The sequence below is a fragment of the Dysidea avara genome, chromosome 10 (genome assembly GCF_963678975.1).
Source record: "Dysidea avara chromosome 10, odDysAvar1.4, whole genome shotgun sequence".
NCBI lineage: Eukaryota > Metazoa > Porifera > Demospongiae > Dictyoceratida > Dysideidae > Dysidea > Dysidea avara.
In genome coordinates, this window is record NC_089281.1 from 25,466,900 (window position 1) to 25,486,207 (window position 19,308).

The 19,308-nt window shown below is 37.9% G+C and overlaps 1 long non-coding RNA gene across 3 annotated transcripts; it reads left to right on the top strand.

Moving 5' to 3' along the window:
* Positions 1-8,708: 8,708 nt before the first annotated feature.
* Positions 8,709-9,551, top strand: LOC136236461 (uncharacterized). Of its 3 annotated transcripts, XR_010692137.1 has the most exons (4): positions 8,709-9,011; positions 9,060-9,132; positions 9,184-9,238; positions 9,296-9,551. It is a non-coding gene; the product is annotated as an uncharacterized lncRNA (long non-coding RNA). The 3 variants fall into 3 exon arrangements; XR_010692136.1 differs by having other exon boundaries at positions 9,060-9,238; XR_010692138.1 differs by lacking the exon at positions 9,060-9,132 and having other exon boundaries at positions 9,175-9,238.
* Positions 9,552-19,308: the final 9,757 nt, after the last annotated feature.

Genomic DNA, 19,308 nt, shown 5'->3' on the forward strand with positions numbered 1-19,308 from the left:
ATGCAGTTATGACAAGCCTTGTTCATATGCAGTTATGATAAAAGAACAAGGCTTCATATGCAGTTATGACAAGGCTTCAAGCATAGGCCACAAGCATGTCAAGCATAGGCCACAAGCTATGCCTGTAGGCCTTCAAGTATGCTACCATACTTGTAGGCCACAAGCATGGTACCAATCACTTGGCACTAATCACTAATCACTTGCTTGACAGAGTGCTAAGCATGGCCAAGCACTCTACAAGCAAGCAATTGCAAGCACTCTACATGCTTGACAGGCCTAGTCTACAAGCAAGTAAGTCTACAAGCAAGTAATACATAACACAGCTACATTCTTTTATTTATACCTTGCTTATAATGGTTAGCATTTTGTATTAATAATCTAACAACCAAACATCACTTTTGATTGTGGGTTTCCACCAATTTTGACAAAAACATCCTAATGGTGCAGAGAAACACCCCTAAAGGTGTGGGTGTAATATAACACCATTAAACACCTCCATTTTTACAGTGTATAGTGGAACACCTATGTGTATACTGCTACTAATAATCAATCTTGTTAAAATCATTGTCATTCTCATAATTGTTATAGTTGCAACTAGTATTTCTAATGCTCCATCAATCTGCAAACAGATCACTGAATGAACAAGCTTACAACTGGGCCATCAACAACATGATGCAGCTAATTCTTACAACCATTACCAAAATAGCCAAGCTATAAAAAAAAGAGTGTGGCTTACGTAACTGAGCTGTAGCTGAACTCTCATTGCTTGTACTTGAACTCTTTACAGGGTGACTTGTTTCTATAGTGACTTGAAATGTAGTTGAACTCTCTGTAGGGTGACATTTCACATCACTGACCAGTCACTGATGTCGGTAAAAGTTTTCACAGATGTACCCACAGAAACACGCATTTACTTTCTGCTGACTTGCACAGGTTTTTAGATACTACGTACTAATAATAATACTGTAGTAGTATATTCACTGTAGGTACACCATTGTAATTTAGTATTAAGGAAAATTCTTCATTGTAAGGACAGGACTCTGAAATGTAAAACTTGAAATGAATACTGACACAAAAATACACTTCAGTAACCACATATGGTAAAAACTGGCTATGATTATATGACAAATATCACTATTGAGGATGGTCCATGCAGCAACATTGATGGCATATGTATACTGGAAGAGATGCTAGCTGCTACCATTAATGGTTCAGCTATTCTGGATTCTTAAGCCCAAAGCTTACCAGCACATAGTACTAGTAGGCCTTCTTGTAGGCCAAGTATGCTACATACCTATCATAACTTGTAGGCCTTCAAGTCTAGGCCACTTGTGGCCTATCAGTATGCTACATACTTGAAGGTACGGTGGCCCTGGAGGTCGCGCTATGCGCTATGTGACAACTCCCATGTGACTAGCGCTATGTGACAACTCCTATGTGCCATGCGCTATGTGACCTTTAAAGCTTTAAGCGCCCCAAAATCGCCTGCTTCATTTGGGACAAGAATAACGCTTGGATGGACTGGTGAACAAAGTCATCAATGCTACTGGGGAATTCTTTTGGACTTAGCGGTCTCTAGAAAGCTGATAACGACGGCAAACATCAATCATTAAGGTGTGTATCAATTACGTTCCTCCTTGTTGTTTTTTTTTTTTTCCATGGAATTTCTTTTTTTTTTTACTGAAAACTACACCACACTACTACTTATTACCTAACTATATACTTATTACTAGCTACGTACTTAACTATACTGTAGGTATAGACGATTTATATGATTAAATACGGGTAAAGGCAAAGCCTGTATACCCGATCAATGCATTATACAAAAGTAAATCTAAAATCTAATAAATAATTACCTAACAGCGATTTAGTGTTAATTGAAATACTTTCTACAGCAGAGGTAGGTAAACTGTTCTAAGAATTAATCACTCTATTCGTACAGTAATTAGATCTGCATAACAATCTTGAATGTTGCTTGAACAATTTAAACTGGTGCCCCCTAGTCTCACGTAGCCAGACTACTACTTTTCTTTTGTGTGGGCATCAGGAAAAGTAGGGTCTGGTGCGCCTGCATTAAGAACTATGTGTAACGTTCCACTGCAGTCAGGGTGAATGTTGATTGCTGCTGATTGGCGAAATCCTAAACTTCTTAGATGTGCATGCCCTTCATCTGCAACACAAGAATGGTACATAGTGATCAGGCTGCACTTTTTAACAGGTCTAAGAAGTTTAGGGCTTTGCCAATCAGCAGCAATCAACATTCACCCTGACTGCAGTGGAACGTTACACATAGTTCTTAACGCAGGTGCACCAGACCCTACTTTTCCTGATGCCCACACAAAAGAAAAGTAGTGGTCTGGCTACGTGAGACTAGGTGCCCCCTGGTAGTAGTAAGTAGTAGTAGTAGTGGTAGTAGTAGTAGTAGTGGAGTAAGTGTATAGATTAGTAAAGTCAGAGCTGAAGGTAGTTGTTAAGAATTTTGTATAGAAAAATTAAATCACCCCTCTGGTGTCTATACAACAGTGGTGGTAAGGATAGTATTGACAGCCTCTCAGTACAGGATTTGTCATGTAATGATAGGAAGAAAAGGGTAGCTCGACGTCGAAACTTTTCAACCTTTCTCTGATCAAGAGTAAATAGTGGTCCCCAAATGGCATTACCGTATTCCAAGATAGTGTGGTAAACAACTTAGACAACATACCTGAGTCGAGATATACAGACCCTAGGTACCCAAATGTATAGTAGCAAGGTTTTTATCATGCCATGTACATGTGTATTACGTACGTGAGTGACAAGGATGATACCCAGAAGCTCCAACCTTGCGTCTTTCTTGGGCAAGGGTGCAATACCTTCGCAGTCTGTAAAGTTATATTATAAACAGCTGAGGATTACATGACATTATAATAACATGGCCTCTTTGTGATAGTTATATTATTTGAAAGTGTTTGCACTTAGTTACACTATTGAGAAGTAGTGCATTACTAGCTACAAGTGTACAACTTGCAAGGTGTGTGTGTGCGTGCGTACGTACGTGTGTGTGAATAGCCAAGTGAACAGGGTATCTACCTGTTAATCAAAAGGTCCAAGGTTCTATTCCACATTGGTGTTGTTGTTTCCTTGAGCAAGGAACTTTCTCACATTGCTCCAGTCTACCCCAGCTGTATAAATTGGTACCTGGTGACCTGGTGAAAGTGATGATCACATGCCTAAACTTCCTGTCAGACTGAGTGCTTCCTTTACCCATCATTTGTGTATAGTAGTACCATGGACCTTTAATTCCTTTTGTTGTGTATGAAGGACTTGGAGGGGGAGGGGTATATGCACATAATAGTTTTGTGATCAACCCTGTGCATCGAAAGCCACATTGCCACAGGTACATTAGGTATGTTGATCATGTTTGATCAACAGCATGGTAAACAGCTTGAGGGTGGAAAGGTTGTGAAAATACTGCATGACGCTTCCATCACTAAACACCAGAGTACTCCAAGTCTCTCCAATATGCAACCAGGACACAGTGAACAAGGATCGTCCAGCTTCTGCACTAGCATTTTAGTATAGCGGCGTAGCCCCCAAAATTGGCAATATTGTGCACTTTTTCATAAAGCCATGATTTACACATAAATGGTACTCCTCTTGACATGTAGTTTTAGATATACAGTGGAACCTGTCTTAGCGGCCACCTGTATAGAAAGGCCACCTCTTTAAAAAGACCAGCTTTAAATTCCCCTAGTGAGAAGTTTATACACTAATTTGTTTAAAGCAGCCACCTGCCTATTAAGGCCAAGAAATCTTGGCCCGAAGGTGACTGGCTTAGACAGTTTCCACTGTAGTGCCATTGCTGATTTGACCTTTGGTGACCTTTACGGCCATTTTTGTACAGGAAATTGATCATTTTTGTCTTTAACTCCCTGAGGCAGTAATTAACTTGTTAAAACATGGTGCTAAAAACAAAAGATCTTGCTGATAGAAACAACTTAGTTTTTATTTGAAGCCAATAGGTGATTTCATTACAAAGTTATGATCATTTTTACTAGCTGCAAAATTTGATGAATTTACCTGTCCTCAAAGTGTGAATTACCTGTGGGTAGATAATTATGCATTAAATTTATCAAATTTTGCAGCTAATAAAAATACTCATAACTTAAGAATGAAATCTCCTATTGACTTCAAATAAAAACCAAGTTGTTTCTATTAGCAAGATCTATTGTTTGGTACCACGTTTGAACAAGTTAATTACTGCCTCTGGAAGTTAAGGACAAAAATGATCAATTTTCTGTACAAAAATGTCAGTAAAGGTCACCAAAGGTCAAATCAGCAATGGCACTATATATCTGAAAATACATGTATTGAGGAGTACTATTAATGTGGAAAGTTTCATGGCTTTAGGAAAAGTACACAATTTTTTGGTTGTGCCTCTATGCTATTTGCATAACAAATTTTGTATAAAGTTCTATTTTCAACTTTAATGTTCCACCTTGATGAATTTGATGGAATCCCATTATAGAAACGGAGGGGGTCTTATAGTACTCTGGCAAATAAGATTCCATTTTCCACATATCTTATGACAGGGTTATGGAATTACAGTGGAACCTCTCTTAACGGTCACCTGAGTTGGGCAGTCACCTCAGCATAACGACCACATGACTACAGTTCCAACCAGTTCCCAATCAGTTTGTACAGAAATAGTTTACATTAAGCGGTCACCTCTATTAAGTGTATAACAGCCATTTTTTTGGAATCCCAAACAGCAATTGGTTATACAAAAAGCATCTCACAAAGCAGCCAGTCTTATGGCCATTCCATGGCTGTCTTTTCATGTTATTCTAATTAAAAGCACACCTCGTGATATGTTGATTTCCTGGATTTACAATTGTATAGTTACCAGCTAGCTGTCTTTCTAGTCTAAAATACAGGTTAAACCACAGCTTTTCCTTCACTGGCTTTGTAGCAAGGCAGCCTAGTGATAATGTCTCCATACAGTGGCTTCTGGCTCTTGTTGCTCATCCTTTCCACTACTTTGTTTATGCCTGAAGTGTAGGCATGTGTGAAAAGAACTGTAGTATAAAGCCCAAACCTTGGTTTGTGGCCTATGGCTGCTTTATAGGGGATATTGAGTTAGGCAGCCACCTCTCTATAAATTCTGGCCCGAAGGTGACCGCTTTAGACAGGTTCCACTGTATCTAGATATATGAGATTATGGAGATACTGTTGAGCATATCATGATACTGTTGGGTGTATAATAATTGTGACAGTTCTAAAAAGGAATGTAATGTGTTTAAATACATCATTGCACACCTCTATTCTACAAGTACACAACATGCACAAGTATACATAGGAATTAAAGCCTGCACATGTACAGGCAGTTCATATCTTATAGTATACAGACTGTAGCATGTTGTCATTGTCGTGTGGTCACCATGGCATGAAAATAATATGTAATTGCTCCGTGCACACTGTACAAAGGGTATTCTTCTTGTGTATCATAGTTGTTGTCTCTTTGGCAGCACGTCACTGTTAAGAAAAAAACTTCTAGTAATTATTGCATAATGTAAGGTTTGTAATCATGGCAACCATTTATATATATTTATATATAAATTTATTAGGCTGCATAAGCAACTTTTAACCAGGCATAAGTTTTTTTTAACCATCAATTTTTAACCAGGTTGTGTGTGGAGGCAGTGGTTAGGGTGTTGGCCTGGTGACCGAAAGGCCCCAGGTTAGATTCCCAGTTATGTCACTTTGGTGTTGTTGTTGTTTCCTTGAACAAAAAACTTTGCTCACATTGCTGTAGTTTACCCAGCTGTTAAGTGGGGACCTGGTGGCCTACTGCCAACTGGGGAAGCGGCCCACCCAGCTGCAACATCAATGGGTACCTGGTGTTTGCTGGGGAAAGCAAATGCCCAACTGCCCTTAGTGGTGTTGGGGTTGTTGAAATTCAGGTTCTGCGACCTCTCTCCTTGAGACCTGGACAATCCTCCTGCGAACTTCTAGTCCTGCCACAGGAGGATTTGCCTGCACTGGACTCAAGTGCCAGAGTGATGCACAGGCATCCCAGTGCTGGTTCACTTGATGGCAATAGCTGTGGTTTGCACAGATACCGTCTACAGGCTTTGCTTTGTGTGTGTGTGTGGGTGTGTGTGTGTGTGTGTGTGTGTGTGTGTGTGTGTGTGTTGTGTTGTGTGTGTGTGTGACCAACTGAGGGTTTGAGCCCTGGCCATCATGAAAACCTTCGCAACTTGAGGATCACACGCTCACACTTTACTCATTGTACCACCAACTCAATTACAGAATGTTTTGGACAATTATAGTACTTATGTGTAATATCTGCTCATATGTGCTAAAAAGTCAACTTTTCACCGATACTGATACTGATACCAATATTGATATCGGTGCACCTCTAGTGTGTGTGTGTGTGTGTGTGTGCGTGCGTGTGTGTGTGATTCCTGGTTACTGTTGACATTTCCTTGAGCAAGAAACGTTACCCACATTGCTCCGGTCTACCCAGTAGGGACTAGGGGTGCAACAATATATCGATATATCATTATATTGCAATATTTTCTATCACAATACAACATGTAGCACTTTCACGCCTTAGATCAAAGGAGCCACCCGGGCTACATATGAAATGTAGCTGGTCTACATTGGGCAGTGATTATATAGACGTTGATGCTGAAATCGATTGTGGGATTGGTCAACACTCACGTGATTAGGATACATGACTTGGATTTCGCTATGAAAACCACTCAGACGGAGAGCGTTTTGTTATCCTCGCCATCTTATACAAGTTGAAAAATGTTGGGCTAAGGTGAAAACTAGTACTATATGGTAGCTTATTCATCGATCGTTTCCACACGTTTTTGAATATGGACATGCCCCCATCGCGAAGCTACCACTCTGCATGGAGTAAACACTCTACAAGCAAGCTTACCTGCCTAGGCCTTTAGTGAACTGCGTAGTTTTTCCATAAACGATGCAATAGCACTGATTAAAACATTAAACTTGCGTAACGGAAATTCTCTGTGATATCTGTAGGATATGTCCATTTATCGTAACCAGAATGTACTAGCTGCTGACCCATAATCAAAAATTTTAGGTATGCACATATAATACATCCAGTGGCTGCACTCGTATTGGCTTGGGTGATCGGTTGCCCTGTACAGACTATCAGCTTAATAAGTGTTACACATTAGCTGTAACACGGGCATTCAGGCTTTGCCTGATATGTATGCCCTCTGCTCTCAGGCCGTGGACAGTCGGGCATACATATCATATCAGACAAAGCCCTCATTCCCATGTTACAACTATATATTACATGTGTGATGAAACATACTGATATATTGCATATTGCAATATATTGTGTAATATTGCAGGGTTGTAATGGGCTGTGGCTTGTGGATGATTAACCTATTCAGCTGCCACCCTCCTCGAGGGCTGGAATCAAAGCCACCAGGATGTAATTGTAGAAGCCACATACCCTAAACAAACAGTACTGGTTGTAGTACTGCCTACTTGTACTGTAATACCTATTTAATAACTGTTGGCCATTATAAGCAGCTTTTGACTGGTGCGGAGTGTACACCACATAACACTAATGCTATCTGCTGTATCTTATGAAGCTTAAATCCATGAGTTATTTACATGAGTATAGCACTTCAACATCACCAAAGGCCCTAATCCAAATATTGCAATACAGCAATATATTCTAATATTTTTAGGGCAATACGCAATATGTATTTACCCGTATTGTTGCATCCCAGCACCTGGTGTAACTGGGGAAGCAAATGCTAACTGTCCATGTCTCGCAATCCCAGGTGGCACTTTTGGGTGCCCACGCCTTTTCTGTAGGACATCGTACAGCCTCCTGCAGGTTACTAGTTCTGCCCCAGGAGGATTTGCTGCCACTGACTCAAAGCACCTGTGTAGCGCACATGTGTCTCAGTGCTGATAAACTGGGTAGCAATGTCTGTGTTTTGCTGTAAGCTTCAGATCTTAACTAAGGTATATAGCAGGCCTGCACTTGGATAATTATATTTCATGAAATTTGCTGCATATAATTGTATTTCTTTTTTTAAACTTTTCCAACAAAAGTGAACTATTTGCATCAGGAGGATTTTATAGTGCACAGGTATCACCAGAGATCACTGAAGAACTTGAAATCTTATGTATTAAAAAGCTACATTGTTAAATTGGGGTTAAGGTTCCCTAAACAAAGCTCCCCAAATATTCAAACTCAGTGAATCTTTCCCCCTAGGCTATACGGTAATGAATGTGTAACTCATTAATCAGATTGCCTCATTATATTATTACAGTGAACATGTCAAGTACAGTGGAACATCTATTGAACGGATACTTTCGGACCAACCAATTTTGGTGAAATTTTACTGTTATAAAGAGGTTGTCATCTTTCAGAGTTGGTAAAGGTCTAGGTACTTCAGAAACTATCCTTTATAGGAGGTTGGATGTACAGTGTCATTTAGCAGGGGTTCCATTGTACGTCCCAAACACGGCTAAGGTGCATGTCACAACCTCATTAATAAGACCACCTCATTATAGTGACCATGTCAAGTAGGTCACAAACATAACCAAGCTGTACTTTGTGACCTCACTAATGAGACCACCTCATTATAGTGACTATGTCAGTCCCAAGCATAGCTAATGCATACTTCACGACCTCATTAATGAGATCACCTCATTGTAGTGATGTCAAGCAGGTCCCAAACATAGATAAAGTGTACTTCACAACAAGACCACTTCATTGTAGTGATCATGTCAAGTAGTTCCCAAACACAGCTATTGCATACAGTGTACTTCATGGCCTCATTAATAAGACCACCTTGTTATAGCGATCAGTTACTTATGTACATTATTTTGTCGCGATATGGGATCATTGTGAGGTCATGTGATCTTTTCACAGGTAGTGCTTGAATTTTACAAACACTTCAGGGACTTGGACGTCACTGTTACTACTGTTGGAATGTCACAAATCCCTTGCAGCGTCTTATTCTCTACAGGTGTGTCTCTGTTGTAATGTTAATCGCGTGACTTCATGTGATTATTAGAACACATTGTTCACAAGGGAAAACCTCTGTTGTCTTAATGAAGGATAATGAACACCACTACGATCCTACCCTGGTAAATAGTGGCATTGCATTATTGATGTTTCTATTACTACAGTTACTATAGTCACTACTCCACTGGTGAAGAAAATTATACTTCCATGTGACCAGGTAGTTTACAAGTGAGCAAATCGGCATCATGTGTTTTCATAGTTACAATGACAAGTCTTCTGTTGCAGGACAGCACTTTACAGGTTGTTGCTAGATTGTAGATGCACTGCTAGGCAATCTGTCCAGCTGCTGATTTGTTCTGCGATCAGGTAGTCCAACCCCTCCGGTACTGCCAAGAACAAGATACTCGCCAGTGTTGTTGCTGTGGTAGACAACATGTGTGTTCTTCCATGACATTAATGTGAATTCTAATTGACTGTTTCGTGTTAACATTATGATTTGACATACTTGGCACAGGTAATGGTTGTTTCCACAAAGACTGAAGAATACTAACGAATATTAAAATAGTGTTGTTAAACAATTGTTTAAATTAATGTACATAACTAGAGTCAATCCAATCAAAAATCACTACAGGAGCTGGGGAACTCCCTTGATCATTACTAGAGATTATCTAGATATATTCAATTATCAAGATATCATAAGGCTTGTATGATACGTAGGTTTATTATCTAGATAATAGTAAACTTCTGTAAATTATTTGTATACCTGATGGTATAGACAACTCCTGTGGGCCCCAACTCTCCTACTACTTGGGAACAGTCTCAAGACTAACTTTTTTGACATTTTTATTAATACAATTTGCTCACTTTACTGGCTACAATATTGGCAGTTTACTAAAATAAATAATTGTTTCAGTTATTGAGATATTTTGTGTGATTAAGTCAAAGATAAGTTAAAGGAAGTATCGAGGTATGTATAAATTAGTCATTGCACACCTCTAATCATTACTGTTGTGACAAGAAAATGATCAGTATGTGTCCACAATAAGTTGCATATCACAAATATATAATGACAACATGCATACATGCATACATTCTAGGCTAATAGTTCTTGGGTGACACAATTTAAAGTGGAAGCATGTGGTACTAAAGTTTGAAGCTGAAATCTTGTGTTTTTCTTGCACTGCAAGAAACTCTAAACCAGACCTCCATCCAACTGCATGAGCTACCACCGTCTCTTGCAGGTTGTTGACATAAGGAGAAAAATTATCATACTGTCACAGTGTATATTACTAATACCCTGAGGGTATGTACTGACAAGAAAGATAACTGACACACCTACCTTCTCTAGTCGACCACTAATCCATATGTATATTTTTTTTATTCTCCGTACATGGGATCATTCTTGATTACTTATTGGGCACACGTGAACTTGCGTGCGCATGCTATATAGTCTGGCGGCGCCCGCCCCATTCGCATAGAGTAAGGGTCTGGTATGCTTAGTATAGTGGAGTTGTACTGGATTACCAAAAACTGGTGCAACCAATCACCACGTTTAATCAGCGCATTTTTGTGTATGTTACGTCAAAAGAAGGAATCAAATGCCCTAACAGTACTGAAGAAACAAAAGTGGGGAAAAGTTGCTGTATAGATTGGCATTGTTATTTTTAGCATTTTTCATGTTTTTAGAACAAATTTTAGGCTGTTTTCAAGCCTTTAAATTGCAAAAATCCTGCAGCTTCTGGGGGTTGCACCCCCAGACCCCCTGAAAATTCTACTTTATACTATAGCCTAACAACAATAGTTATGCTGTTCCCTACTGGCCCCCCCCTGTAGGTCAGGTCTAGAATCGCCACTGACATAAACACACTTCACATGCACACACACAAACACACACTACAAACACACACACAATGGAAATCCAAAACTTTACAGTATCATAATAATGTCTGACATGTTGGAAATTATCCTTTCTCCAGCTTGACATCTAGATATAGTTTTCTGTAGGACTGTCTTATCACTTCCTTCTGTTTCTTGATGATTGTTGAGAATTGAGTGTATGGTACCCTTAGGTTTAGTTCGCATTCCATTAGTGTAGCACCTTCATAATTGATGTAGCCAAGATAAGCTTGTCTGGAAAGCTTTATGTCACAAGAAAATCCTTGTTTCCTAAAGTACCCAATAGCAGACTCATCCGTGTTAAGAAGTTAAGTATATAGTGTCATATTGCATAATCCGAGGGTACACCACAAACGCACACACGCACACACACACACCTCTGTACATTTCCTCTGCTTGTGTTTGATGCAGAGTACACGAAGTATAGTAGCTTAGGCTTGCTGCGCCTATTGTGCAAGCTAGCTCTAAGAATGGCTACTCAGAAAAGTAGAAATTATGAAGATAATAATTATTCATCACTATTTATTGCAATAAAAGTACACAATTTGTTACAAGTTACAATGTGCAATGCTGTACATGAATGTTAGAGCATATAGCTAGGTATATCATGAATCATGACAGTAATTCATATAAAGAAATTGCCCATGTTTTGTAAAGATCCAAATAGAACACTGATAAAAAATATACTATGCTACTACCATTATCATGATCACACCAAGAAGCATTTGTATTGTGCTTAATAAAAGTGTCTAAAACTTATTCGGTTAGCAGTTTCATATAAAGCAACCTTAAATTTTTGCTCTATAAGCACTGATTCACCCAAAGTGATAAAAGTTTAAGGCCATTATACTTACAAATTACTTATCTATAGATGATTGATATATGAGGGGTGTGCATCCCCTTCCTTTCAAATTATAGCTATAAGGGAACGCAAACAACATTCAGTTGAGATACTCTAATAGAACAATCACTGATTGCAATATTGTAGGAACCCATTATATCAGTTTTAATAGTGTAACTGTCCTTCCCATATCATATACTATAAGCTAGCTAATTAATATTTTGATCATAATCAACCTGTCATAGAAATCACCACTGGAACTGATCAATTCAACTGACTATTTGACTAATCTCAATACCAAAAATTGGTTCAGTTAAATCTTCAATTTTTTCCTATTTTCAGGAGATCAAACAAATTAACGGAAACATTAGAAATCATGGGAACTGTCTAAAATAGGAATGAAATCTTGCATATGAAGTGGTATACTGAGACTTCACAGACTTATTCCATTCAGTTTTCCTTTACTGTTTTCTCTTTTATTTCCACTGTTGCCAAGGATCCACTGGTGTTTGTTAACTTTAGTATTGAATACTGATGATATAGCTGCTAGATGAAGAAGATGTATACAGGCACTTGAAGCCCAATTATGCAACTGATCATGCCTATCATACATGCACATACACACACACCAGGGGCGGATCCAGAGTTTGGAAGGAGGGGGGGAACCTTGCTGAAAAACAGTTGAAGACCAAAAAAAAAAAAAAAGGTCACAACAATAATAGCTAGTTATCCTTTACCAAATATATCATGTCTGTTATGTAAAATGAAATCCTATTTATAGCTTCATAGGTAAGCTACACTGCCTCATGAACATTGTGACTGCTTTATTAGTGTAATTTACTGCTCTATTAGAGTATCTCGATCTTGTATGCAATTTCTTGAAGGGAGGGGGGCATTTGCCCCAAATGCCCCATCCTGGATCTGCCATTGCACACACACACACACACACACACACACACACACACACACACACACACACACACACACACACCTGTGCAGTTTGCTTTTTCAGCTGATTGTGTACAACTTTTGCTTGTGGCATTACACACATACATTGTGATGTCTTAGTACCACTTATCAAAACCATTCTAATTTCTCCATGATTTCTAATTTGTTTGTTTTTTGATAGCTTTGTTCAATTTTTTTTATTTTCATGAAAGACTAGCTACTGACAATAGAGCAGTATAGCTAGCAAGAATGAGCAATTGCAAATTGTGCACTTTGTGCAGAAAATATGAAACTTTGCACATAGTTCCTACCTACCATGAAGTGTATTTTGATATATGGAGCCATCGCAGATTTGACCTTTGGTGTCCTCTACAGTTCATTTTATGCTCAAAAATAGTGACCTTTGTCTATATATCACCAATACAACACTCAATTTGTGTGCCAAATTGAAGATCTTTATCCAAGAAACAAGTTGATACTTGTTGCAAGTTCATAGCTTACTCTATTACAAAGTGATGGTATTTCAAATTCATTTTAAATTCAACCACCCATGCAATTACACCCTTTATCTACATTCTTTGTTTGCAATTTATTATTTTTATTTTTTAGCTAACCATGAGCACTGCAGGTAACATAATATACAACCAAAAGGTGGAGAGATATCCAGGGGTGAGGCATAGGGGTATGTACCCTCCTGTCTTGAAGTAGTTAATCAAATACGTATGATTGTTCTACCAACAGTTTTAGTTTCCATAATACTAGCAGGACTTCATTTTAGGAGTGGGGGTGTGCTCAACCCCTTTGACAAACTCCTTAACTTCTAAATCAAAATCTCAGTGAATACATCAACAACTGTAACATTGAATGAAATATTTAAAACATGCATTTTGCCAGGTACAATAGCCAAGAACTGTACCTGAGAATACAAGCATGAGACTACTCCTCATCATTCTCAAGTGGGTCATTCTCAGATACTTGAGAATGCACCTGAAAGAGTCTAAAATATCCTGAGTGTATGGCATGTACCTTTATATGCCATGTGTGTAAACTATATAGGAACACAAAAATCTTTATACCATCGTCCCCATAAAGCTTCATTGTAACTCCCCTTAAGTCATTTCCTAGATGAAGGTCTGGCTGATAGTAATGTTTCTAAAACCTGTTTGCTAAATTTTTATTCTGTAAAGCTTTTTTTTGAAGTTGTTAGCCTTATACGTATATTTGCATGGAACACATTTTGCTATATAGAACCTACAGAATTGTGAAACACAAATTGTCTAGTTAGTTATGCCTTCAGACCCCCGGGTGTGTCTCTAAAGACAAATATTTAAGGGGATACAAGATGTAGGTAGTTCAGAATCATAATCTCCCAATAGTCAGTTCACAAAATTATCTATCAACACAGTATGTTAGATACATAGCTATAAGGCTTTAAGCATGGAAAAAGTTTTTCAGCAAACATGGCTCATAGTAGCATGTATAGCCTTTTAGCTAGAGTTGTATGCATCAAATATAAAAAAATTGAATAGCGAACAATAAATGTAGATAAAGGGTGTAATTATGGGGTCGGTTGAATTTATATGAATTTGCTGCTGGTAAAAAAAAACAAAAAAAACACACCATAACTTTGGAATGGAATAAGCTATACTTGTTTCTTGGATAAAGATCTTCAATTTGGCACCTAGTTTGAACGAATTGAGTGTTGTATATGGGTGACATATAGACAAAGGTCACTATTTTTGAGCATAAAATGAACTGTAGAGGATACCAAAGGTCAAATCTGCAATGGCTCTATATCTCAAAATTAACTTCATGGTAGGTAGGTACCATGTGTAAAGTTTCATATAAATACTCTCTGTACTAAGTGCACATATATTTTGCTTGCTATGCTGCTCTACTACAATAGGAAGTTTTAAAACCAAATTTTTGGTGTAGAGACTACATATAGCATTGAACTAAATTGAATTGATTCTATGAGAGATTTATTATGACCAAAATGTAAACCAGCTAGCTTGTAGCATTGTATGATATGGGAAGGACAGTCATACTATTAAAACTGACATAATGGATTCCTACAATAATTTATTGCAAAAAGTGATTGCTCTATTAGAGTATTTGACTCCTCTATTAGAGTATCTCAACTGAATTTTGATCTCAACTGTATTTCCTTATAGTTAGAAAGCCTATTGTAATATCATTACAGTAAAAATGATCATCTACAGATGCATATGTAAATGTAATTGGACCTGTGAAAATACGGCATGTGGGCAATAAATTTGCTTATGCCATTTCTATATGATCATGCAATTTTCAACACCTGTTAAATACTACAGATACTGGCAACACTAAAAATCTACATATGTTATTATTACATTGGGGAAAGCTCTTTTAGAATCAGTTATGGTAATAAATTTCTGGTTTAACTTGTTCAGAGCATGTGCTTTGGAAGCTATGAAATTTAAAAGGTACATCTGTAATACGCTTAATGAAATGTACATCTGAACATGTTCCCCATCTTAATGCATTGGTTGTTTGTACTGATAAAGAATTCTACATTAATTATATAACCTTCAAATGCAAACAACTAAACGTTTCAATTCTAGATATGTTTCCTTTTTTTGCATCTCTTTCTTTGAAGATTAATTATAAACTTATTGAAAGTCTGAGTCATTTCTGAGTTTTGGGACATGTTATAAAACATTTCCATTCAAGTCTTCCATGTCACCAGCAAAGGCCTTGAAGCATTTTCTCTATATTCATTCAATTTAGGCACCTTGTTTATCTTAACATTAGAATTGACAATGACAAAAGCTTTCAGCTACTTCACTGTCAGCACCAGATCAGTCAGATCCTATTGATTCTGGTAAAATTGTATCTCAAATGGTTACTTCAGTTGCAATCCTCAAGTTCTTCCAAAGTCAAGACACATGGTAGTGTGTTGTGCAGCCAAAAAATCTAGCACACCACACCATGCGTGGGTGTATTGAGAGAAAGAAAGAAAACACAATTTGCATGCATACATAGCTCCATGCTTCCCCCTCCAAATACAAAAGGTTTTTGACCACAAATGCATTCCATCTTTGGCTTTCCAAATACCAAATTTAAGCCAGATTGCTTTGTGCATTTGTGAAATACAAGCCCTCAAATTTGACTTAATTTCTTTAGTTTGGGTGGCTTAATATTTTTTCACATACTTTACACAACCATTATAAAATGCAATTGTGGAGCTTGATTGTCTTGAAATTTGGCTTACTTAGGCTAGTTTATTTACAAACATTGGTGCATATCTGAGAGTTATGGATAATTATTTGTAAAAATGACCAATATTTTGTCACACCTAACTACACGGTAAAATACTTAAGGAAGTAACCTAAAAATATCAATCTGTGTATAGGTTAACCATCATACCTCAAATCTTTAATGCTTTAAAACAAATTGTAGTCATAGCTACAGAGTTACAAGGAGAAAACCAACTTGGTGTAAAATTACTGGGTCAAACAATCTAATAGAACAGTCACTAAGAATGGAAAAAAGTGCACGAAAAAATGTCGAAAGCCAGTGTTTGAACCAGTGATTTCCATACTTATCTCCCCAACCCTTCACCATTGAGCTGCTGTTATCAACTGATAAGCTCTACCTTGTAAATGAACTTTACATCATAATTAAATATACCTAACAATGGAGAGTCAGTATTTAGACTGTTCTAGAACATTCTATGTTGGTTCTATTATAGAAGTCCTTGAAAATGTGTACTCTATTAGAGCATTGCAAAAAATAGTCAGTCAAAAAGTCTGCAATATAACACTATTGTGATTTTCATCTTTCAAAATTATCATCATCATTATTATAATACAATATCATTCAGATTGTCCATATCTGCAGAGACAGAATAAAACAAGCTCAAAGCCAGTGGCTGTGCAGTATTTGTAACACGAAAAGAAGTGAAATCAATGCAAAACAGCCAAGCTTGAGTGCAACTTTCAAAAGCCTAGGTTCTGAAAATCAAAGGTGGAAGTCAAGAAATGGCTGCAATGTTGCAATAGCTCATTGTTAAAATTTATTAGCATTAAAATCATTGCAACCATTTCTTGGCAGCCACTTACTTTTTCATCCAGGTTTCAAGGCTGCACCCTTTTCACAGCTTGGCTGTTTTTCATAGATATTATTAGCATCAATACTTAGGAGCATAACAATCTACACTTCTAGGGGAATTCTAATACTCCTTCATTGTCACAAGCACAAGATACAATACCGTCCATTCCAGCTGCCTTTGGATCAAAACTTCCCAGCTATATTAAGCAGATGGCTGCATTAGACCAAAATTTGGCAATTATTACAGTGGCCAGTTTAGACAGGTGACCTACATTTATTATGCAGTGACCTAATTAGACAGGTTTCACTGTAGTAAAATTTGGAACCATCTTTACCTCCAATGGCTAGTAAAAGCTTCTTGAACTTTACTGATTGCTTGGGTCATAACATCTACGATCTTGTAATGACTCAATAATGATTTTATTCATGGAACTAACAGCATAGCTACAGAGTGGGATGATAGACTGTAGTAATTGTGAACGACATGAATTGCTAGTTTTATCACACATCTTGCAAAGCCAGACTGTTAAAAATGAAGAGTAACTACCACTCTAAAGAGTTCCCAGTGTAGGAGGGATTTAACACCCCAAGAGAGTAACCAACACTCTGAAGAGAATAACCATTACTCTGAAGAGTAAGTGACACTACCTTCAGAGCATCTGTTACTCCTTTAGGGTAATGGTTACTCTCCAGGGGTGTTATATCCTCCCTATTATGGGAACTCTTTAAGAGTTGTGGTTATCCTTCATTTTAACAGTGCAGTGCATACAAAACTCCTTAATTTACCAATATTAATGATATTATCTGATCAACTTCACAATTACAACAAAGCCATATTTCACAACATTCACATTTTAGGTAGGTATTAATTGCAATTAGTCTGTACTGTGTGTCTGTGTACATATGTTGCAATTACTCCATAAAGTCAACCATCATCCTGTCATCAGCATGTCTGGCAGCTATATCTTGCTATTATCTGCCTTCGTTTCCATCTTCTATAGATCTTTTTGCATGCTTTTAACAACTGTGCTCAAAACATTGATCTGTTTAACTGCCACTTTTTAAACAGGTTAATGGACTTTACTTTAATAAAGCTGATTTTCAACAGTTGCACTGGTTTGTTGACTCGGACTGATGATGCAAGTACTGGTACTCAAACTGAGGAAACAGCTGTGGGAACACTGAGTCCTGGTAAAGTTTTCAGATGCAATGGTCAATCCATGAGGGAATTTGAGGATATCAGTGTACCCCCTTTGGATTCACTGCATGTGACTGAGCATAATTGTATTGGGATAAGGTGGGGGATTCAATTCTTCTTAGTTGCTCCCCCACTATAGTAAATGTACCACAAAAGCAGTAAGTTATGTAGTCCATATACGTGCTATATGAGCGGAGAAAAATGCATGCATCATGTGATACAGCACAAGTGTTGAAGGTCTGTAGGACACCTGGTCCCGCCTGTTTATATTATCTAATCAAAAACAGCCAAGCTGTAAAAAAAAGGTGCGGCCCCCAAAAAGGCCATGGTGAAAAAAGATGTGAAATCCAAGGTGGTGGCCAAGAAATGGCTGTGATGGTAGGTTAATGGTTACATTTTAATAACAACAATTCAGGTGAATTTGGTGCCAAGACCAAGCGGCACAAAATTCACCTGAATTGTCGTTATTAAAATGTAACCATTAACCTACCATCACAGCCATTTCTTGGCCGCCACCTTGGATTTCACATCTTTTTTCACCATGGCCTTTTTGGGGGCCGCACCTTTTTTTACAGCTTGGCTGTTTTTGATTAGATATCACTTCTTTTTGTATTTGCATACTGCAAAGCCGGCCTATGGCTGGCTTTGGGGCTTTTTTAACCCATGTGTTTTTTCTTTACTACAGGAAGAAGAAAAGAACTTCAAAAAGAATTTTAGTACTTCAATTATTTTTGATTTTATTAGTAATTATACAAATTATATACATATATTTATTACATGCCCATTATTCCCCACAGGATATTTTTTTGCAGCTGATCTCTCTACTGGGTGACTTGAAATGTAGCTGAACTATATACAGGATGGTTTCTTTGTAGCTGAACTCTCTACAAGGTGACCTCTTCTAGCTGGTCTCTCTACAGGGTGATTTGTTTCTAGCTGAACTCTCTACAGGTGATTTGTTTGCAGCTAAACTCTCTACATGGTGGTTTCTTTGTAGCTGAACTCTCTACATGATGGTTTCTTTGTAGCTGAACTCTCTATAAGGTGACTTCGTCTAGCTGAACTCTCTACAGGGTGATTTTTTTGTAGCAGAACTCTCTGCAGGGTGATCTGTTTGCAGCTGAACTCTCTACATGATGGTTTCTTTGTAGCTGAACTCTCTACAAGGTGACTTCGTCCAGCTGATCTCTCTACGGGGTGATTCGTTTCTAGCTGAACTCTCTACAGGTGATTTGTTTGCAGCTAAATTCTCTACATGGTGGTTTCTTTGTAGCTGAACTCCCTACATGATGGTTTCTTTGTAGTTGAACTCTCTACAAGGTA